The 19,291-nt window shown below is 42.6% G+C and overlaps 1 protein-coding gene across 2 annotated transcripts in view; it reads right to left on the reverse strand.

Annotated features, from left to right (window-relative positions):
• Positions 1–19,291, reverse strand: part of LOC126354481 (acid sphingomyelinase-like phosphodiesterase 3a) — a 1,087,830-nt gene that overhangs the window by 693,335 nt on the left and 375,204 nt on the right. For both annotated transcript variants that reach the window (XM_050004208.1, XM_050004201.1), the window contains exon 2: positions 1,536–1,609. The gene's annotated coding sequence lies outside the window, so the exon portion shown is untranslated. The remainder of the gene's footprint in view (positions 1–1,535; positions 1,610–19,291) is intronic.

Here is a 19,291-nt window from a genome sequence, read left to right on the forward strand (position 1 = left end):
AATAATTCAAACTCTTTACGAGTAGTACCCGCATTTCACAAGCCTTCGGCAGATAGAAGCTCTATCGATTTCGCCTTCTTGTTTTCATGAGTATCGGCTGTGAACAGCAGTTGATAGCTACCAGCGTTACTTACGAAGTGATTTATACGTGTTGTGATTACCATCGTTATTATTACTCAGACTAAAAGGACGGTCGACACAGTTTGCGCCACTAGCATTTCACTATTGAATTTAATACCATGGGCGTGGCCCTCTTGGAAATCGTCACTTCACTTACATTCCTAGTACTACATTCCACACGCATGTACTTTCTTTTGCAGGTATAAACATTACTTTCACCTACGTAAACTCGTTATCGGTGTTTAAAAGCACATGTGTGGGAAGAGCGAATATTACGAACAAAATATCTGAAACGTGAAAAATAAATAAATAATGTACCAGTTAAAAATTGAATACTGTAAACGATCGTATCGACGGTAACTTCTTGTTTTACATGCGAGCGCAGACGGATCCTTTTCTGTGATTGAAGCAGCGTTATACGATCATTTATATTTTGCTTAATGTAAGATTCATTGTAAATTTATTGTTAATGTTTAATAATTGAATGTAGTGATACTACTCAATATTTGTTTCATTTTATGTCGAAAGTCATTCTCAGCTATTCTGCGTCTTGATACGGTGAAGGGTTCCGTGTTCTTTAAATGCACTTAGACAGTCCAGTACGAAACATTTTTTCGGTGAGTAAATGTTTTTGAAGTCCGAATAAAAAAGTTTTCATTTGAAGAGATATCCACTGTAGAGAAAAAGAATCAGAAGGGACCTTTCACACAAAGCTATTGTGAAGTGCCCCAAGTAAGAGAAATTAATTAAGGAAAATTATTTATTTCAGAAATGATTTAATTATTTTGATTCGTGTATCTCAGTCCCTAGTATTTATGAGAGGTTTAAGTCATACGTACAGAACACGATTAAAAATCTTATTCTTCCCTTATTTTCAATATTTAGCAGCAATTATAGTGAAGAACATCTATTGTTTTCTTTTATAGAGTTCAATTTTTGTACTTCATAAAAAGTAAGGGGCAATGTATTACATACGTACTTTCCTTGTTATTCCAATTCCCTTTTTACTATTACGTTCTGCGACGAGTTTTATAATTTCACAAATACCATTTGACGTTACTTTCTTAAAAATGTCATATCATAGCGTTGTTCCTATTTCAAACAAAATTTTCTGTAATTATACCAACTGTTGTACGGCTGATACTCCCGTTGTAAGATCATAAAGAGCTACGAAACACAGAATATATTCATAATAGTCTAAGGCCATTACGGATTTCTTTTCGGTGTACTTTTCGCTGTGGTGCTGTTCACTGAAGCTTAAGTAAGCTGTTGGTAGTCCAGTGAAGGGAAAAAGTGGCTAATTGAAACCCAGTGGTGGCCGTATATGGCAGAGTGCCAGGCTTACTACTCACGCAAGAATACTGAATTAATAATGTAGACTGCTAACAGCAGTCATAATTCGAGTTACTACTCACCTGAGTCTCTGGAGAGGTATCAGAAGGGATCGGATCCAGTGCAGTCGCAGACCAGGTTACAGGAGCTCATGGAACTGAAACCACAAAGAGAAAACTATATTACCTAACGTAGTAACTAAAAATGCTAACTCATTTAATATTACGGAACAAATGAAGCAATCTGCGGAACTGAAAGCATATTCCGAAAACCTACACCGTTAGCAAGAGATGCGAAGCGCCGATGGAGACACGGCGGCGCCGTTCGTGTTTCTGCCAGCCCCAGCGCAGCGTTCTGTTAAGGCTAATCATAATCAACGCTCCATTCAGCCACGTGGGGTAATCACTGCCTTTCTGTGACGTCTGGCCGCATTTGTACGTCGCGTGTGTCGAAGCGCCGCCACTGCTCAGCAACTCAAAATGAGAGAACAAAGCGCGCCAGACATGCCGCACAATTTCTATATTTGGATTTGTCATCATATTGATTTGGTAGCAAAGCTTCAATGTATTTCGCCCAGCGTTCTGCCCATCGAAGCTAAATTACACACTCACGCACATGTAAATATACACACTGCTGTGCAAAACTTAAGAACGAGAGATACAGTATTACAGACATAAAGTATTGCAGACTCTTTGGGAGGGAATGAAAGTGAGCCAGGAGGTTGCTAGGGGTCTCCCTGTCGAGCACAGAAAGTTGGACGTGATATGGCGTGACTTCAGCGTGATTACAAACCAAATGTGGCTGGCTCCGCAAAACTAGGCGGCCAAAAGAAAGTGTATGACAATCAGTGGTCAGTTACGGTGCACTGCGGTGGTGTTCATCATTACAACATGGCCTGGAGACAATACTTATATGACTTCACTAGGGCAAAAATCGGCAGCCGGTGTGGCCGAGCGGTTCTAGGCGCTTCAGTCTGGAACCGCACGACCGCTACGGTCGCAAGTTCGAATCCTGCCTCGGGCACGGATGCCCGTGATGTCCTTCGGTTAGTTAGGTTTAAGTAGTTCTAAGTTCTAGGGGAGTGATAACCTCATATGTTAAGTCCCATAGTGCTCAGAGCCATTAGAACCATTGGGCAACAATCAACGGGAAACTCGAAGGGCAAAGTGTGACGAGTGTAGCCCAGGAGTCTGGTTTTGCTCGCAGCATTGTTCCACGCTGAAGGGGGAACGTTTCGAACCACAGATGCCGCTGCCCGAAATGGAGAAGGCGGTGCAACACTGTCAACTACAGCAGCAGATAACCACTAAATTGTGCACGTGAAACAGCTTATCAAACTGCAACCACATTTGGTTTGCTCGTACCCGCTACTTTAATCGCACCGAACGTAGGTTGCATTCACGGAGTAGACGTGTGGCGTCATTTTCATATGAACCACTGATGGTCCAGTAAATGACAACAACGCCGGAGGAAGAATGCAACGTCTCACCACAGGAACTCCTTACCAGGTTTGTGGCCACATGGAAACATGTGGCAGAGCATGCTCTACCGTTTGTGATAATCACACACTCTATTAAGAACAATGTCCCACATTTTATAATGTCTCGCTGTCCATAAGATATCGCGATGACTTCAGCGTAATTATTATTTGTGATTAAATGTGTCATTTCTCTTCCTCTCATTGCGTATTTCTTTAAGTTATCTTTTCCACTGTACAGTAGCTTTTCTTTCTACGTATGGTCACAGTTTCATCGAGACATGATGATTGGCAGTGACGCGTCACACGAAAGTTACTTTCCTCGTTAAGGTTTATGAAACAAACCTAGCACTACGCCTGCCGAAAGATGAATAGGCTTCCTGTGGTGCAGCGACAGGAAGGGTGACCGGCCACCCTCAACCACTAACAGTGCCAAAACACGATTAAAACGCCGGCCCCGTGATGACACGGGATAAGGCCATGAGAAAGAAGAGCAGCAGCTTACGGAAATCTGCGACACCATTATATCTGCCCTGAAAGGATCCATACCGGTTAAATGCACTGAACCGCCAAGGCAACTGGTATAGGCATGCCGTTTTCAGATACAGAGATATGCAAACAGGCGGAATACGGTGCTGCGCTTGGCAACGCCTATATCAGGTAAGTGTCTGACGCAGTTGTTAGATTGGTTACTCTGCTAGATTGGCAGGTTACCAAGATTTAAGTGAATTAGAATGTGGCATTATAATCGGCGTACAAGCGATGGGAAACAGTGTATCCGACCTAGCGAGGAAGTGGTGAATCTTCCGTACGACCATTTCACGAGTGTATCGTGAACATCAGGGATCCGGTAAAACATCACACTCCGGCATTGCTGCTGCCGGAAAAACATCCCGCAAGAACGAGTCCAACGACGACCGAAGAGAACCGTCCAAAGTGACAGAAGTGCAACCCTTCTGCGAATTGTTTGCAAATTTCGATGTTGGGTCATCAACAAGCGCCAGCGAACGAGCGAGCCATTCAACGAAACATCATCGATATGAGCTTTCAGAGCCGAAAGCCCACGTGTGTACCCTTGATGACTGCGCCAAACAAAGCATTACGACTCGTCTGGGAACGTGATCACCGACATTGAACTATTGATGAATGGAAACATGTTGTCTGGTCGGACGAGTCTCGTTTGAAATTGTATCGGACGGATAGACGTGTACCGGTATGGAGACAACCTCATGTAATCATGTATCCTGCCTGTCAGCAGGGGACTGTTCAAGCTGGTGGAGGCTCTATAATAGTGTGGGGCGCGTGCTGTTGGCGTGAAATGAGACCCCTGATATGACTAGATACGACTCAAATACGTGACACGTACGTAAGCATCCTGTTTGATCACCTGCATCCACTCATGTCCACTGTGCAATCCGATGGACTTGGGCAATTGCAGCACGAGAATGTGACATCCCACACATACAGGATTGCTGCAGAGTGGCTCCAGGAACAATCTTCTGAGTTTAAACACTTTTGCTGGCCACCAAATTCTCCAGACCTGAGCATTATTGAGCATATCTGGGATGCCTTGCACCATGCTGTTCAGAAGAGATCTCCAACCCCGTCATACTCTTACGGAATTACGACAACCCTGAAGGACTCATGGTGTCAATTCCCTCCAGTGCTAATTCAGATATTAATCGAGTCCACGCCACGTCATGTTGCGGCAGATCTGTGTGATCGCTCGGGCCCTACATGATATTAGGGCCGGCCGGAGTGGCCGTGTGGTTCTAGGCGCTACTGTCTGGAACCAAGAGACCGCTAAGGTCTCAGGTTCGAATCCTGCATCGGGCATCGAGGTATGTGAGGTCCTTAGGTTAGTTAGGTTTAAGTGGTTCTAAGTTCTAGGGGACTGATGACCTCAGAGATTGAGTCCCATAGTGCTCAGAGCCATATGAACCGTTTTTGAACGATATTAGGTAGGTGTACAGTTGCTTTGGTTCTTTAGAATATCTATTTAGCATTTGCGATAGTTGGTGAGACTGACATACATTTCCCAGACCTCTTACTAATAAATACTGTATACGATGTACTTTTCAAAGTAGAAGCGTGTTTTCACATTCATGAGTAATATAACAAATTAATACTACGTTTTCAAATTAATAAATAAACCAAAAACTCTTCTAAGCCGTAAATACACTGACTAAACTATGGTGCTTGTTCAGTAATTCTTCATACGTGGCATATTTTTTCTATTTTTGTCCATATATTCCTTTGACAATTTATGTTACAGCCTTTGTTTTTTGCATCACTCGATAAACTCGGTCATCATTTCTTTCTTAATTTTTGAAAGTTGAGCAGTGATCTGTGAACACGTACCAAAGAAAGAAGGACGAACGGAACACACAAACAATGAGCACTAAAGCCGTGTGGCTGATTAATGAATCTCTGTCTACATACAAATGCAGATATGGACAGACACATGAATTGGCAGTACTGAGAAAATTTTTGGGCCATCACCACTGTTCATCAAATTTCTGAAGAGTTGACGATACGACACATGCGCCCTCAGTCAACCTTTTTGTGGTTTGACATTATTATTAAACGTTTGACGAGCCCCTTTAGATACACTTGCCGCTATATTTGTAACTTAGGGGTGTCACGTCAACACCCTGTGACGGTAACTCAGGTAATCAATGACATAATCGTATGGCACTGTTGGCTGGGATGTCCCGTTTGGTTTCGCCTGCCAAGTGGAAATCTTATTTCAGTCGGCGCCACATTGGCTGACTTGCGGCATATGATGAGGATTAAGTGATGATGAATTCCCAGCATTAATTTACGTTATACGGGTTCCGTTGTTTTCGAAGAGTTGGTAAATCTGTCTACTTTTGTGATCGGATGGCCTTCCTGACACCGCAGTCGTCCCGTCACCTAAGAGAGGAAAGCAAAGAGCATCATTTGTCTGTGAATCTCGTGAACTTTTTTCTATGTTAGGTAGGGTTGGCATTCTGATATCCCTGGGAGACCTAGCCTGAGAAAACTGTTCCACCTAGTGTGCAAGATATAAGTGAAATATCCTGAGAATTTAAGAAGATTGCAGTAACTCCTATTCCAAAGATATTAGGTGCTGACAGGTGTGAATATCACCGATCTATATGTTTAATAATTCATGATGGCAAAGAAGTGACAGGAATTATTTACAGAAGAATGGAATCACTGGCAGCGTCGACCTCGACGGAGATCAATGTGTTTTGTGGAGAAATACTGGAACACATAAAGCAGTACCAACCTTATGACCTATCTTTGGCTATAGGTCAAGGAAATGAAATGATCATATGGCATTCATTGGCCGGTATATCCTCTTCGGGGTTCGGCGGCGACTTGCGTGTCAATGATGATGGGCACATAACACCCAGTCTCCTGCCGGGAATCGAACCCGGGCCCACGTGGGTGGTAGGTGGTAACGCTACCGCTGTGCTACGGAGGCGTACTATAGGTCAAGGAAAGGCCATGCTGTGTTCATAACATTTGTAAACATAGAGAAAATATTCACTGAGAGAATATTCACTAACATACACTCCTTGAAAACCTGAAGGTAGTGTACGTTAAATACAGGGAGCGAAAGCTTATATACAGCTTGTGCAAGAACCAGACGGGAACTATATGCACTGAAGCGTATGAAAAGGAGAGGCTGAGAAGCGAGAGAGATAGGGCTGTGGCCTATCACTGATGTTATTGAATTTGTACATTGTGCAAACAGTAAAGGAAACCAAAGAAAAATTTCAAGGAATTTAATTCCAGATACAAGTAATACAAAATTGGAAGTGTATCAATTACACTGAAAATCTGTCAGTAACAGTAGAGGACTAGAAGTGTAGTTGAACGGAATAGACACTGTTTTGAAAGGAGAATGAATATCAGCAAAAGCAAAATAATAGTCGACGAAATAGCCGAATTAAACCAGGCAATGCTGAGCGAATTAGATTAGGAAATGAGACACTGAAAGTGTTTGATAAGCTTTGCTATTTGGTCAATAAAAAAAGTGTGTGAAATCTTATGGGACTAAACCGCTAAGATCATCAGTCCCTAAGCTTACACACTACTTAACCTAAATTATACTAAGGACAAACACACACACCCACGCCCGAGGGAGGACTCGAACCTCCGCCGGGACCAGCCACATAGTCCATGACTGCCTTAGACCGCACGGCTAATCTCAAGCAGCGGTCAATAAAAGATTTATGATGGTCGAAAAAGAGAGGTTCAAATGGTTCTAATGGCTTTGAGCACTGTGGGACTTAACATCTGAGGTCTCCAGTTACCTGGAACTTAGAACAACTTAAACCTAACTAAGCTAAAGAACATCACACACATCCTAGACTGAAACCCCTAGAACCACTCGGCCACAACGGCCGTCAAATAGAGAGAACACAAAATTAACACTAGTAACTGAAGTGAAGCAACTTCTGAAAAAGAGAAATTTCTTGAATTGGAACATAAATTTATGTGTTTGAAAGTCTTTGTAGAAGGTATTTGTTTGGAATTTAGCTAAGTACGGCCGTAAAACGTGCACGATAAGCGGTTCAGACAAGAAAACGACAGAATCTTTTGAAACGTGATGTTAGAGAAGAAGCCTGAAGATCAGCTGGATAGAGGGCGTAATCAGTGAGGAGGTACTGAGTAGAATTGAGGAAGAAAGAGGTTTAAGGCATCATTTGACTAACAGGGGAACACATTTTGAAACTCAAGAACTCGCCAGTTTAGTATTGGAGGGAAATATAGGAAAGGGAGTGGGGGGGGGGGGGGAGGGGTGTAAAATTTGTAGAGGCGACCCAAGAACTAATACAGCAGGCACTTTCTAATGCAGTAATTATTTGTGGGTGAAGAGACTTCCACGGGATATAGTAGCCTGGAAAACAGCATCAACCCAGTCTTCAGACTGAGGGTCCTCGACATTGATATTAAATGAAATTTCTGTATACGTTGAAAGCGTATTAATGTATTGTTCATTGGCCGTTATTTAGTTTGTAACATTTTCTTTGACGATAGAGGAACAAAGAGCAATTGCATCTAAACTTTCAGATGTTGCCACGACAATTCGGAAAAAATTATCTTATCTAAGTGTTCTTATGCACTCAGTCATTTTGTTCTACCTTGGAGATATCACCGTCAACGAATAAGAAGACCTCCAACGGGTGTAGAAAGTTGCACATTACTTACATTCTAAATACTGAAGTTAACTATAGCTCGATCTATGAGTTACGAAACAGCGCAAAGAGAGAAATGTTTGCAATTGTGAAAACCTAAAATGCAAGAAACTGAACACCTTTCAAACAAAAACTTTCCAAAAAATTGCAGTGGTGATGATGAATCGACAGATCCTGATGTATGGGCTGAAATGAACTCTCATTACCCTCTGCAGTGCCCGTAGAGGATGCTGAATGTCTCTTCTGCGAGGGAAAATTTAAAGAGAACTATTAAAGTCCCATCTGGGTGCAATATTTGTCTTGTTCTATATGGGTCTACCTATATTTTACTGGCACAGAAAAGGAAAATTGTATTAATGATGTCTTCAAATAAAATAAGCTAAGCTGCAAAACTGATTAGTGATTTGGACTGTACGTAACGTATTGTCTAAGGCTCACTATCACTTTTTTTGACAAATGAAATTGGTTTTCTACATTTACAACCCTCTACCCCTTATTACCTAATTATTTAATGTCACCCTTCGTCAGGCTACTTTTTATTTCATTCCTTATTAATAAGGAGAATTTTTGCAAATTAATTTTTTCACAATACTTGGAGTGCAAAGCCGCGCATGGTAGCCGCGTGATCTGAGGCTCCTTGTCACGGTCGGCGTGGCTTCCCCCGTCGGTGGTTCGAGTCCTGCCTCCGGCATAGTAGTGTGTGTTGTCCTTAGCGTAAATTAGTTTCAAATACACTAAGTAGCGTGTAAGCTTAAGAACCGATGACCTCAGCAGTTTGGTCCCATAAGATCTTACCACATATTTCGAAAACAATTTCAGAGTTATAAAAACCTTGTAAACATGAGTTCTAAAATGCAATCCCTTAGGAGTGATGAGAAATCCTTCACCTTCGCTACTGTGGAATACATTTCTTCTACTGAACATGTTCTCTCAGTTCTCAAGAGCTTGTAGTAGAGGACGTTTTTTTCATGCTATCGAAGATAAAGAAGTGTTCATACCTCTTAAGATATACATTTTGGACCCTAGACCCAACGTTAGCAAACTTTCTTTTTTCTTCGGATGATCATTCTTGACATATTGGTGAATACTAATCTTTCCTCCTCAGATCCTATGAAATGTACCACAGTAAATTATTGTTTGTAGGTATCTAATTTTAAGGTTTTGTGCATTTTAAGCATTCCTGTATTAAATTATGCTCAGAGATGTGAATGGTATTTCATATAGTCTATGTCTCGTACGTCTAGCTAACTAAAAGCAGAAAAATTTTGTAGTACTTTTTTCCTAAAATCTGAGGCAGGAGTGATCAAGAAAAGACTACTTTTGAAGAATGTACTTATTGGAGTTCCGTCAGTTTATAGTAGTTCATTGCAGCAAGCGTGTTTTAAGCGAATATTGACAAGAATAACGCCGTGTAGATGTTAGTGTTCGTGGGTAAATTTTTACGTGCCCGTGAATTGTACAGGGGTCGTAGACACACTCTCACTAGCCAAAAGGTAGACGACAAGACACGAGAGGCAGCTGTAGGTAACGGCATGTCGTAAGGTGAAAACTCATAAGAATTTTTTCTTTGTAGCTGCGAGTAACAGCATAGCTACACAGCCGACGTCATAGCGAGCAGGGCGACAATCTCTAGAAAGCCACCAATACCCCGGAAGCGAAACCGCAAGTTCAGCAATCTTTACGGGTAACAAAATTTGTAGCGCGCTAGGTGCCATCGGCCGGGGTAACGTTTGTCGGCGGCGTTTTATGGACGCTAAAGCGGGCAGCGATCTGCAGGGTCCTTCCCTTTACCCGGCAGGTGGCGGAGATAGAGGCTGGCTGAATGGCTCATCAAAAGTTGAGCCAACGCCGCGTTCTTGCGTTCGAAGAGGTAGTTTGCTTTGTTTGTCATGTTCTGCACAGTAGACGTTGATCGGGAAGCACGCGTAACGAGTTCTGCGTCAGACAACGTGCTGAACTCATATGCCACACTATCAAATACTCGTTCCCATTCTTCCCAGGAAACGTATTTTGCTTCAGAAAAATCTTATTCCTGTGAAGCGCGGTAAAATTTAGTTAACACAATGTTCTCACCATTCTGAAATATTTCTGCTCTCATTTCATCTGCGACCTCTGTATTGTTATACATTCTTATTACGTTAGCCGTACTATAGAATTTTGTATTAGAATGTCTATTTTCTTAAGCGCAACACGTGTGGTCTCCATCACCCTGGACATTCGCCTCGTTTATAACGAGAAAATGAAATATTCTTTTATCATTTATTATTTCCAATTTGTTTTCGGCACCAAATACTATCATAGAATCGTACCGCAGTTTGCACCATATAATTTCACTATCTGCACAACTTTGTTAAAACATAACTTATTCGACAGTTTTCTTATTCAGTTCTTATTTGTTTCAGTAGTTCTGCAGCAGTACCGCATCACTGAACGTCTTCAGTCTCAGGGCCACTACTGTCGCTTCTATGTTCTAACACTAATGACGCTGATTTCCTTGTTTCAAGGGTGGTTTTCCCTTTCAGATCTGGACGAATTCACGGTAGATTTGTTTACTTATACTAAAGTTTTATTTATTCATCGATTAACAGAAGTGCGAAGTGACGTTGATTGTTTATGAAGAAATTGTCACGTTGCAATATACTGTTGTTGAATTAGAAAAATATACCACCCTTGTGTCTCCAACCTGTTATTAATATTCGTTGATATGACAGGAACAATAATCCGAAGTAAAAATGTCTTGTAGATAAAGGCTCTAAAAAGCATAGCTAAGAGCTATACGCACTTGCTCATCTCCTATTCTGTGAAAGACATTTCTTCCGCTGAATAAGTGTTTTAACTATTCTGTTATGCGTTTGCTTCGAATGATCGTCCCTGTCATATCCCTTTATATGGACCATTCTTCGTGTGTACACTATAACACAAAGAGAAACAACCCATCACGAACTCTATTTGTGAATAGGACGGAAATCGGAAGATACGATGTACATACACAGAAAATCAAATGATTACAATTTCAGAAAAAATTGATGAGGTATTAAAGAGAAAGGGCTTGACAAGTTGAGCATGTCAGTAACGCGTTGGTCCAGCTCTGGCCCTTATAGAATCAGTTATTCGGCCTGGCATTGACTGACAGAGTTGTTGAAATAGGGTGCTAGATTCTGTCGAATTGGCGAGTGAGATCGTCAAAATTCCAAGCTGGCTGGAGGGCACTGCCCATAATACTCCAAATGTTCTCAAGTGGAGAGAGATCCGGCGAGCTTGCTGGAGAAGATAGAGTTTGACAAGCACGAAGACAAACAGTGGAAGCTCTCGTCGTGTGCGGGCAGGCATTACCTTGCTGAAATATAATATCAGAGTAGTTTGCCACAAGAACAAGAGACTGGGGCGTAGAATATCGTCGACGTATCACGTTGCTATGAGTATGCCATGAATGACAACCAAAGGGACCCTGTACGTAAAGAAATGGCACCCCAGCCATGGCCTTATAGCGGACGACTGTCAGGTTGGTATGCCACAGCTGTCTGGGCCATGTCTAGACACATCTTCGACCTGAAATGTCATTGGCTGGAATATAAGTGTCTTCAAGTGATCCCTGATGACCAGCGAAAACGTGTCTGCAGACGCGCTGGACAGGGCTGTAGTATCAACCTTTCGCCTGCCATGAGGTCTCATAGCCAGGCGTGATGCTCTGGAGTGCCACTTCATTTCATAGCAGGACAACTTTCGTTCTCATAGGCGCCACCCTTACAACACAGCGGTACGTCGACGATACTCTACGCCTCGTTTCATTGCCCTTCATGGCATACCATCTCGTGCTTACATTTCAGCACGAGAATACGTGGCCTCACATGGCGAGAGGTTATACTGCTTGTCTTGCGGTTGCCAAATTCTACGTAGACCACGAGGAGCCCTCGCCAGTTGGGGATGTTTGGAGCGTTAAAGGCTGGGCTCGGGTTTTGACGTTCTAATGCTCCAGTTCGACAGCGTTTGGCCCAATGTAGCTCACAAGGACATTCAGCAATTCCGTTTGTCAATGTCAAGCGGAATATCTGCTTGCATAATGGGCCGAGGCAGACCATCGCCCTTGCTCAATTTGTGAAGCTCTTTCTTTTGAGTTGATCATCCAATTTCCTGAAATTTTTATCATTTGTTCCTCTGTGTGTGTACCTCACGTCTCCTGATTTCCATTCACATAATTTCTTCCTGTAGCGTCTTCTTATTTTTTGAATTTTTTTTGACAGTATTTACGAGTGTCACACAAACGGTTTATACTGACTCAAAGAGGAAACAGAATAATATAATAATGTTAATAATTATGTTTGTGAGCTTAGGAAAATAATAAGCCAACTAAGTGTAATATATCGGAGAGCGAAATTTTGACCAGTTGCGAAAACAGTAAGTAATGTTAATAAAGTAATGCTAATAAAGTTTACAGAGCAACTGATGGTGTGATTTGTCATTAACTTGAGAACACGTTCCGTTTTGTGGTCAGTGGTTTGTAGGGAGTCCTCGTAAAGCATACTACTAGCGCCTGCCGAGATGAAGCTGCAGAGCAGGAACGGCCCAGCCGGTGGCGACGCCTGGCCGCTGAACGTAATCCCGGCTTACCCGCACGCAGCCAGTGGTCTGCGGCCGGTAATGGCGGCTGCATAATTCAGCGAGAGCGCCCTGCCCGTCGCGTGCCCGGGGCCCAAGAATGAGTGAAGAGCGGCCACGGCCGCGGCCACGACCGCCGCCTACTGCCGCCAGTAATGGACTGCGCGCTTCCCTGCCGCCGCCTGCACAGTGGGGCGCCCGCCGGCGGCCGCGGGCCCGCGCTCTCCGGGGTTACCAAACATTTACCTCAGGGGCTGTACTGGGGAAAGGCCACTGCCGGGTGCCAACACTACATTAACTTTATAATTTCTTTTATTTATGTTTCACTTCCTCAGTCGTCTGATTGGTCTGATGCAGCCCACCACTTCCTCCCCTGCGCCAACGTTTCATCTCAGAGTAGCGCTTGCTGCCAGCGTCCACATTTATTTGTTGGATTCTAGTCTGTCTTGCCTGCATCTCCGTGTGGTATCAATTATTCAGTAACATCCAAACACACGTATTACCATCCTTTCCCTTCTTCTTCTCAAAGATTCACGCGTGCCCCGCTCCTCACCGAATCTGCGGAGAGCATCCTGTATTCTTATCTCATCAGTCCACCTAATTTTCAACTTCCTCCTATAGCATCACTTTTCAAACTAAAGTTGTACGGTATGAGTGGCTGGAAGACCCCGAATGGCAGGTTCAGAGGTTTAACTGGAAAGGTTTCTCCTATCCTTCACGCACATAGGCACCTTTTCCTGGCGAATTATGAACTGTATGAGTGCATCTCTTAAGTTTATGTGCTGTAATGGGTGTGTCTATGTGGTGTAGCCTCATGTTCGCGCTGCAGATGATGAGAGAAGGAAGAAGGAGGAACTCAGTGCCCGCACATATCCTATTACTCTCGGAAAAGTACCAAGGGCGCCGCCGACTTCGCCGGCCAGAGTGGCCGAGCGGTTCTGGGCGCTACAGTCTGGAGCCGAGCGACCGCTACGGTCGCAGGTTCAAATCCTTCCTCGGGCATGGATGTGTGTGATGTCCTTAGGTTAGTTAGGTTTAATTAGTTCTAATTTCTAGGCCACTGATGACCTCAGAAGTTAAGTCGGATAGTGCTCAGAGCCATTTGAACCATTTAGCAGCCGACTATAGCTCCCCCATCCGACTGACGGATCACTATCAACAGGGTCACACTCGCTCACTTCAGAACAGCGACGTAGATGTTTGTAACTTAACTCAGTACATTGGCCCAGAGACTGATGTTCACAAAATTCACGCCAACACCTAACCCCTCCTTGCCAGCCAAATATAATCAGTAAAAATTGCGTTAACCACTAGGATTCGACCCGGCTTGCCTCCAAGTCAAGGCATGCATTAGCGGTTTCGAAGTAATACTTTGCTCGAAATGTTGACTAAGAAATTTCTCAAGGAATTATTTCTGTAATAATAACGATGGAGATTTATAACACAGTTGTGCATTGAAACGGTTTATGTGAGGCAGTTTTGTGGTAATTTTGAAGCAGTTGTCTATGATGGTTTTTGACTAAATATGTATGTAACCCAAAAATCGATGCATAATCGCGTAGTTTGCATCAGGAACCTAATCTCACACCGAGCCAAATGTGCCTTCCTCAATAGCTATTTACTAAATGCTACATACTCTTCCAGTCGTAACGTTAAATCCTAAGGTAATACTCTTTAATTAACAGCACAACTGCCTCTACGTTCAACTGCAGATGTGAGGCTATGTCAGAAGTTTCATGCCCAAACCATCGAATAGAAGAGTAGCTGCCATGAATTTTTTTGCCATCGCATTGAAAACTGGCACCAATTGAGCTGTTTCAGATGGAGAACTGGTTTCAACCTACTGGTGTCGTATTTACACCGAATACATGATCATTTACCTTGTGCCATTTAAAAAAATGACCTACTGTGTGGGGTAAACAATTTTGTTGGTTGTGTGTTAAAAGTGGACGTATATCTATATAACGAGAAGTTAATGGATTATTTAATGCCCTGGAATGCTATACTGAAGGGGCCTACTACCATAATGGACGTATGATGGAACCTTTCCCAACAGTTTTACTTCTCTTCATTGTCTAATAAAGTCTGTCCTCCATTTCTACTGACCTCGATGTTGAGAGAATGTTACTGTCTCTTTTCTTTCCCTTGAGAATAAAATACAGTCTGCATGCTTCGCTGCAATATTTGTATTCTCTAGCCACCCAGGTTCCGCACAAAACCAATCTATTTTCCTTCATGGCTAAGTGATTTCATCTCTGCTTCTTTGTTTCATAAATAGATGTCATTAAACAGATGTGCGACACATTCCGAGGGGTCTGAAGGCGTATCTACGACGACAATACTTTCTTGAAATTTATTCAAGTGAGGAAGAAAGTCTCATCTGTAATTTGACTAGTTTATTCGTTGAAATTGGTATTGTTTTTAGTAACAACTTTGTGAGAGATTTTTTATGCAATACATGAAGATACTTAGGTGACTTGATTGTATTTACGAGGTGTGGGTAAGGAATTTCGTTGCATACGACACACTATTATAGAAACTTTCATGCAAAAAGCATGTTCATTTAAACATAATTTGGATTCAGCATGTTACTTGCCAATTCCTCAGATATCTGTATGAGTTGATTCAGGTTTAGGTGAAAAGCGAGGGCACACTGTAAGCATCCATATGCAGCAAAGTGATCTGTATATTACTACCGTTATTCTCATTGTCTTGTGCCCAGCTGGAAACAGCAGGCATTCTGCAGTAAAAGCTTTTTTTCTTTTCATGTTTACCATTTTTTCATCGCGTTCAAGCCCTGACAGTTGTGCTTCTAATCTGGTTTCAACTTTTATGTTTCCTACCAAGACGGTTGGACGCTCTTGTACTGCTCTTTTGTTTTTGTGTTCCTCGTTACTAATGTTCCTGGAACTTCAGTTCCATAGCAGGTGGTGCGTGTCATGGCGTTCAGGTGCTGCACACGGGACGCAAGGGCGCGGATGTGACTATTTCTTGTGGCTGATTCATTGCTTCGCAGATGGATAGTTTCCAAGCAGATGAAGGACAAGACAGATTGCACTTTTCCGAAGCCTTTGGCCCAGCTTTGTGTGCTTCTCCTCGGCGTTGTTTCATACTCAGTGATGTTTCCCAAAGGAGTAGCATACCCGCACCATTCCTATCACTTTTTCTATGTAGGTCTTTCACAGGTTGAAACCTTGTGAGGTGACACCCAGGTGTTAGGCAGTGCATCTCCACGCCATTGCCGTTCCCCAACCGTTTGTCAACGTGAGGTCGCCATAAACTGGTTTTCTGATGACGATGATGATGATGATGATAACGATGATGAGCGCCAAAGTCATTGCCCCTTTGCATTTTAGCCGCCACCGTGCTGCTCGATAAGTAAGATCGCTTCCGTATTTCTGGATTTCCGGAAGGCTTTTGACACTGTGCCACACAAGCGATTTGTAGTGAAATTGCGTCCTTATGGAATATCTATCGTCTCAGTTATGTGACGGGATTTGTGATTTCCTGTCAGAGAGGTCACAGTTGGCAGTAATTGACGGAAAGTCATCGAGTAAAACAGAAGTGATTTCTGGCGTTCGCCAAGATAGTGTTATAGGATCTTTGCTGTTCGTTATCCATATAAACTATCTGGGAGACAATCTGAGCAGCCGTCTTAGGTTTTTTGAAGATGACGCTGTCGTTTATCGACTATTAAAGTCATCATAAGAGCAAAACAAATTGCAAAACGATTTAGAAAAGATATCTGAATGGTGCTAAAAGTGACAGTTGACCCTAAATAACTAAAAGTGTGAGGACATCCACATGAGTGCTAAAATGAATTCGTTTAACTTCCGTTACACGACAAATCAGTCTAATCCAAAAGCCGTAAATGCACGTAAATACCTAGGTATTAAAATTACGAGCAATTTAAATTGGAAGGAACGCATAGACAATGCTGTGGGGAAGGCTAACCAAAGACTGCGTTTTATTGGCAAGACACTTAGAAAATGTAACAGATCTACTAAGGAGACTGCCTACACTACGCTTGTCCGTCTTCTTTTAGAATACTGCTGCACGGTGTGGGATTGTTACCAGATAGGACCGACGGAGTACATGGAAAAAGTTCAAAGAGGGCAGCACGTTTTGTATTATCACGAAATATGGGAAAGAGTGTCACAGAAATGATACAGGATTTGGGATGGAAATCAGTAAAATAAAGGCGTTATTCGTTGCGACGGAATCTTCTCACGAAATTCCAATCACCAACTTTCTCCCCCGAATGTGAAAATATTTTGTTGACACCAACATATATAGGGAGAAACGATCACCACGATAAAATAAGGGAAATCAGAGCTCGTACTGAAAGATAAAGGTGTTCGTTCTTTCCGCGCGCTATACGAGATTGGAGTAATAGAGAATTGTGAAGGTGGTTCGACAAACCCTCTGCCAGGCACTTAATTGTGATTTGAAGAGTATCCATGTAGATATACATGTAGATGCCATCTGTAAAATTTGGTACGCTGCCCGGCTTCGGGGCGATCTATTGGCGTGCTCTGCCTTATGACTTGACTAAAGTGTTAGCCAGTCTTGATTGCTTGAAGTGGATGTAGTTCTACTGGGCTCGTTGAGGTGTAAGGCTCGTACTGGGGTGCGGTGTGCTGCCACGTTGAACTTTAGATGGAGCTGGCCAGTATAGCGACGGTATGCGGTGGTGATAACAATCCAAATTAAAAGGAGTTTTTTAAACTGAATTTGGATGTCTGTAAGCGTCTGGTAAATACTGTCTTTAGTGTTGTCGACCGCTCACAGTGGATGGATTACTGTATGTTTGTGGAGGCTGCATTGAGAGGTCTACATGTAGATGATGTCTTACCTTCGTCGTGGAATACCTGGTTGGGAGTGGTGCTATCATTTAACCCCCGTGTATGTTACGCTCTTATTAACGTGCTCCCGTATAATGTTATGACACCTTATCGTGCTGCTTCCACAACGTTACTGGTTTTAAAAAAAGTTATTGCTCTTTTAGCATTGTGAAGTAGCAGTGGAAAGCAAAGTGCATCTTTATTTGTCTGTTGTTAATTTGGAGCATATATAGGCTCTTTTAATTCACGACTGTCCCTACTCGTGATTTGTTTGAGAACAGAGAGGCTAACATTTCGCGCATGTATTTAAAATCTTAGATCTGTGTCGGTACGTGCTGGCTCGACTTAACATTTCATTTGTTTCATAGATTCTTTAAGCTCATGGTAATGCCTGCAATCCATATATATTTTATCACACCTAAGTGATGCTCACTGTTTATCAATTTGTTAGTTGGAAGTCACATGATTTCCGGAGCTCGGATGGGTTTCCTTTTAAAGGACGTGTGATATTAACCTACCGGTTTACTTAAATATTTCATGAGTGGTAATTGTTTTAGTTCATTTATGTTTTAGAAATCCCTGTCCATACCGTTGTAAAGTGTTGTGTAAAGCTGGTCTCAGACGGCCAGTGTTGGCGTTCAGTGATGAGCTGTAGCTGGTTGCTTCCGCAACTAGAATCACTTGTTGAATACAGTGTTGTAATGACTTCATATCATGTATTTCAATTTCTAATTGTACCGATGGTATCTCCGCCACTCAGGTGTCGTCGCCGTGTGCAACGAGGGACAACTGCAGGGAGAACGGTTGCAACCAGGGAGCGAGACGGAGGAGCGGAGCCCCGGACTGCGTCAACCTGCTACACCACTAGTTACGGACAGAAGATGCCCTTAGTCGATATCGGTGACACCGAAGATAGTACCGTTCATTAACTTTTTGAGCTATAATGAGCTGTGGTGATTGGAACGGTCGTTACCCAGGGGTCTGAATAAAGAGCGTGTTCTATGTGTGTCAGAGAACTCTGCGGGAGGTGTAGTCCGGAAACTGTGTATGTACTGTATTTAGATGGTTAGTTTTGTGTCCGATCCAGTGACAGTTTCTGATAGTTGTGTTTTCTTTTTTAACAGTTTGCATTGAGCAAGAATAGACGAGTGGGGAACTACAGTAATTTTGACAGGATGAATGCAGGTGTTATATTCATTACTGTTTGTAAAGTTTTTCTTGGTCAAGACGAAGCACTAAAGCTTCATTGTAAAGTCTTTATTTTGGCATATTGTTCTAAATCAATTTTTTGTGCTGTTCCTAAAAGTTTGGATCTTCATTACAGTAAAATCATGCTGTGTGTCATGTGTGACTAGACCGATCGCCGGGTGGAAGTTCTTCGGCTACTTGCTCGTCGATGGTGATAAATTGATGATGATTAGGACAACACAACATCCACTCCTTGAGCAGGCCCTTAGGATTGACTTTATGTCGCGTTGACCACACAGCTACCGGAAGCGGACTAGTAAAATTATGCTTAGAATTGTTGTGTTACGCCTACCTCCTCTCCCCCAGCCCTTCCACCTAATGCTCTGTCACACAGATTTTCTAATCAATGTTTTGTGAAGTAAATATTTTAATTCAAAATTCACTTCCTCTGGGTGGTCTGTTTAAGCGCCTTACTCTACTGAAACTGAGCATTTATTTCTGTGATCATTTTCTAATTAATTCTGTATTTCTATTTATGTGTT

This window comes from Schistocerca gregaria, chromosome 1 (assembly GCF_023897955.1).
Source record: "Schistocerca gregaria isolate iqSchGreg1 chromosome 1, iqSchGreg1.2, whole genome shotgun sequence".
NCBI lineage: Eukaryota > Metazoa > Arthropoda > Insecta > Orthoptera > Acrididae > Schistocerca > Schistocerca gregaria.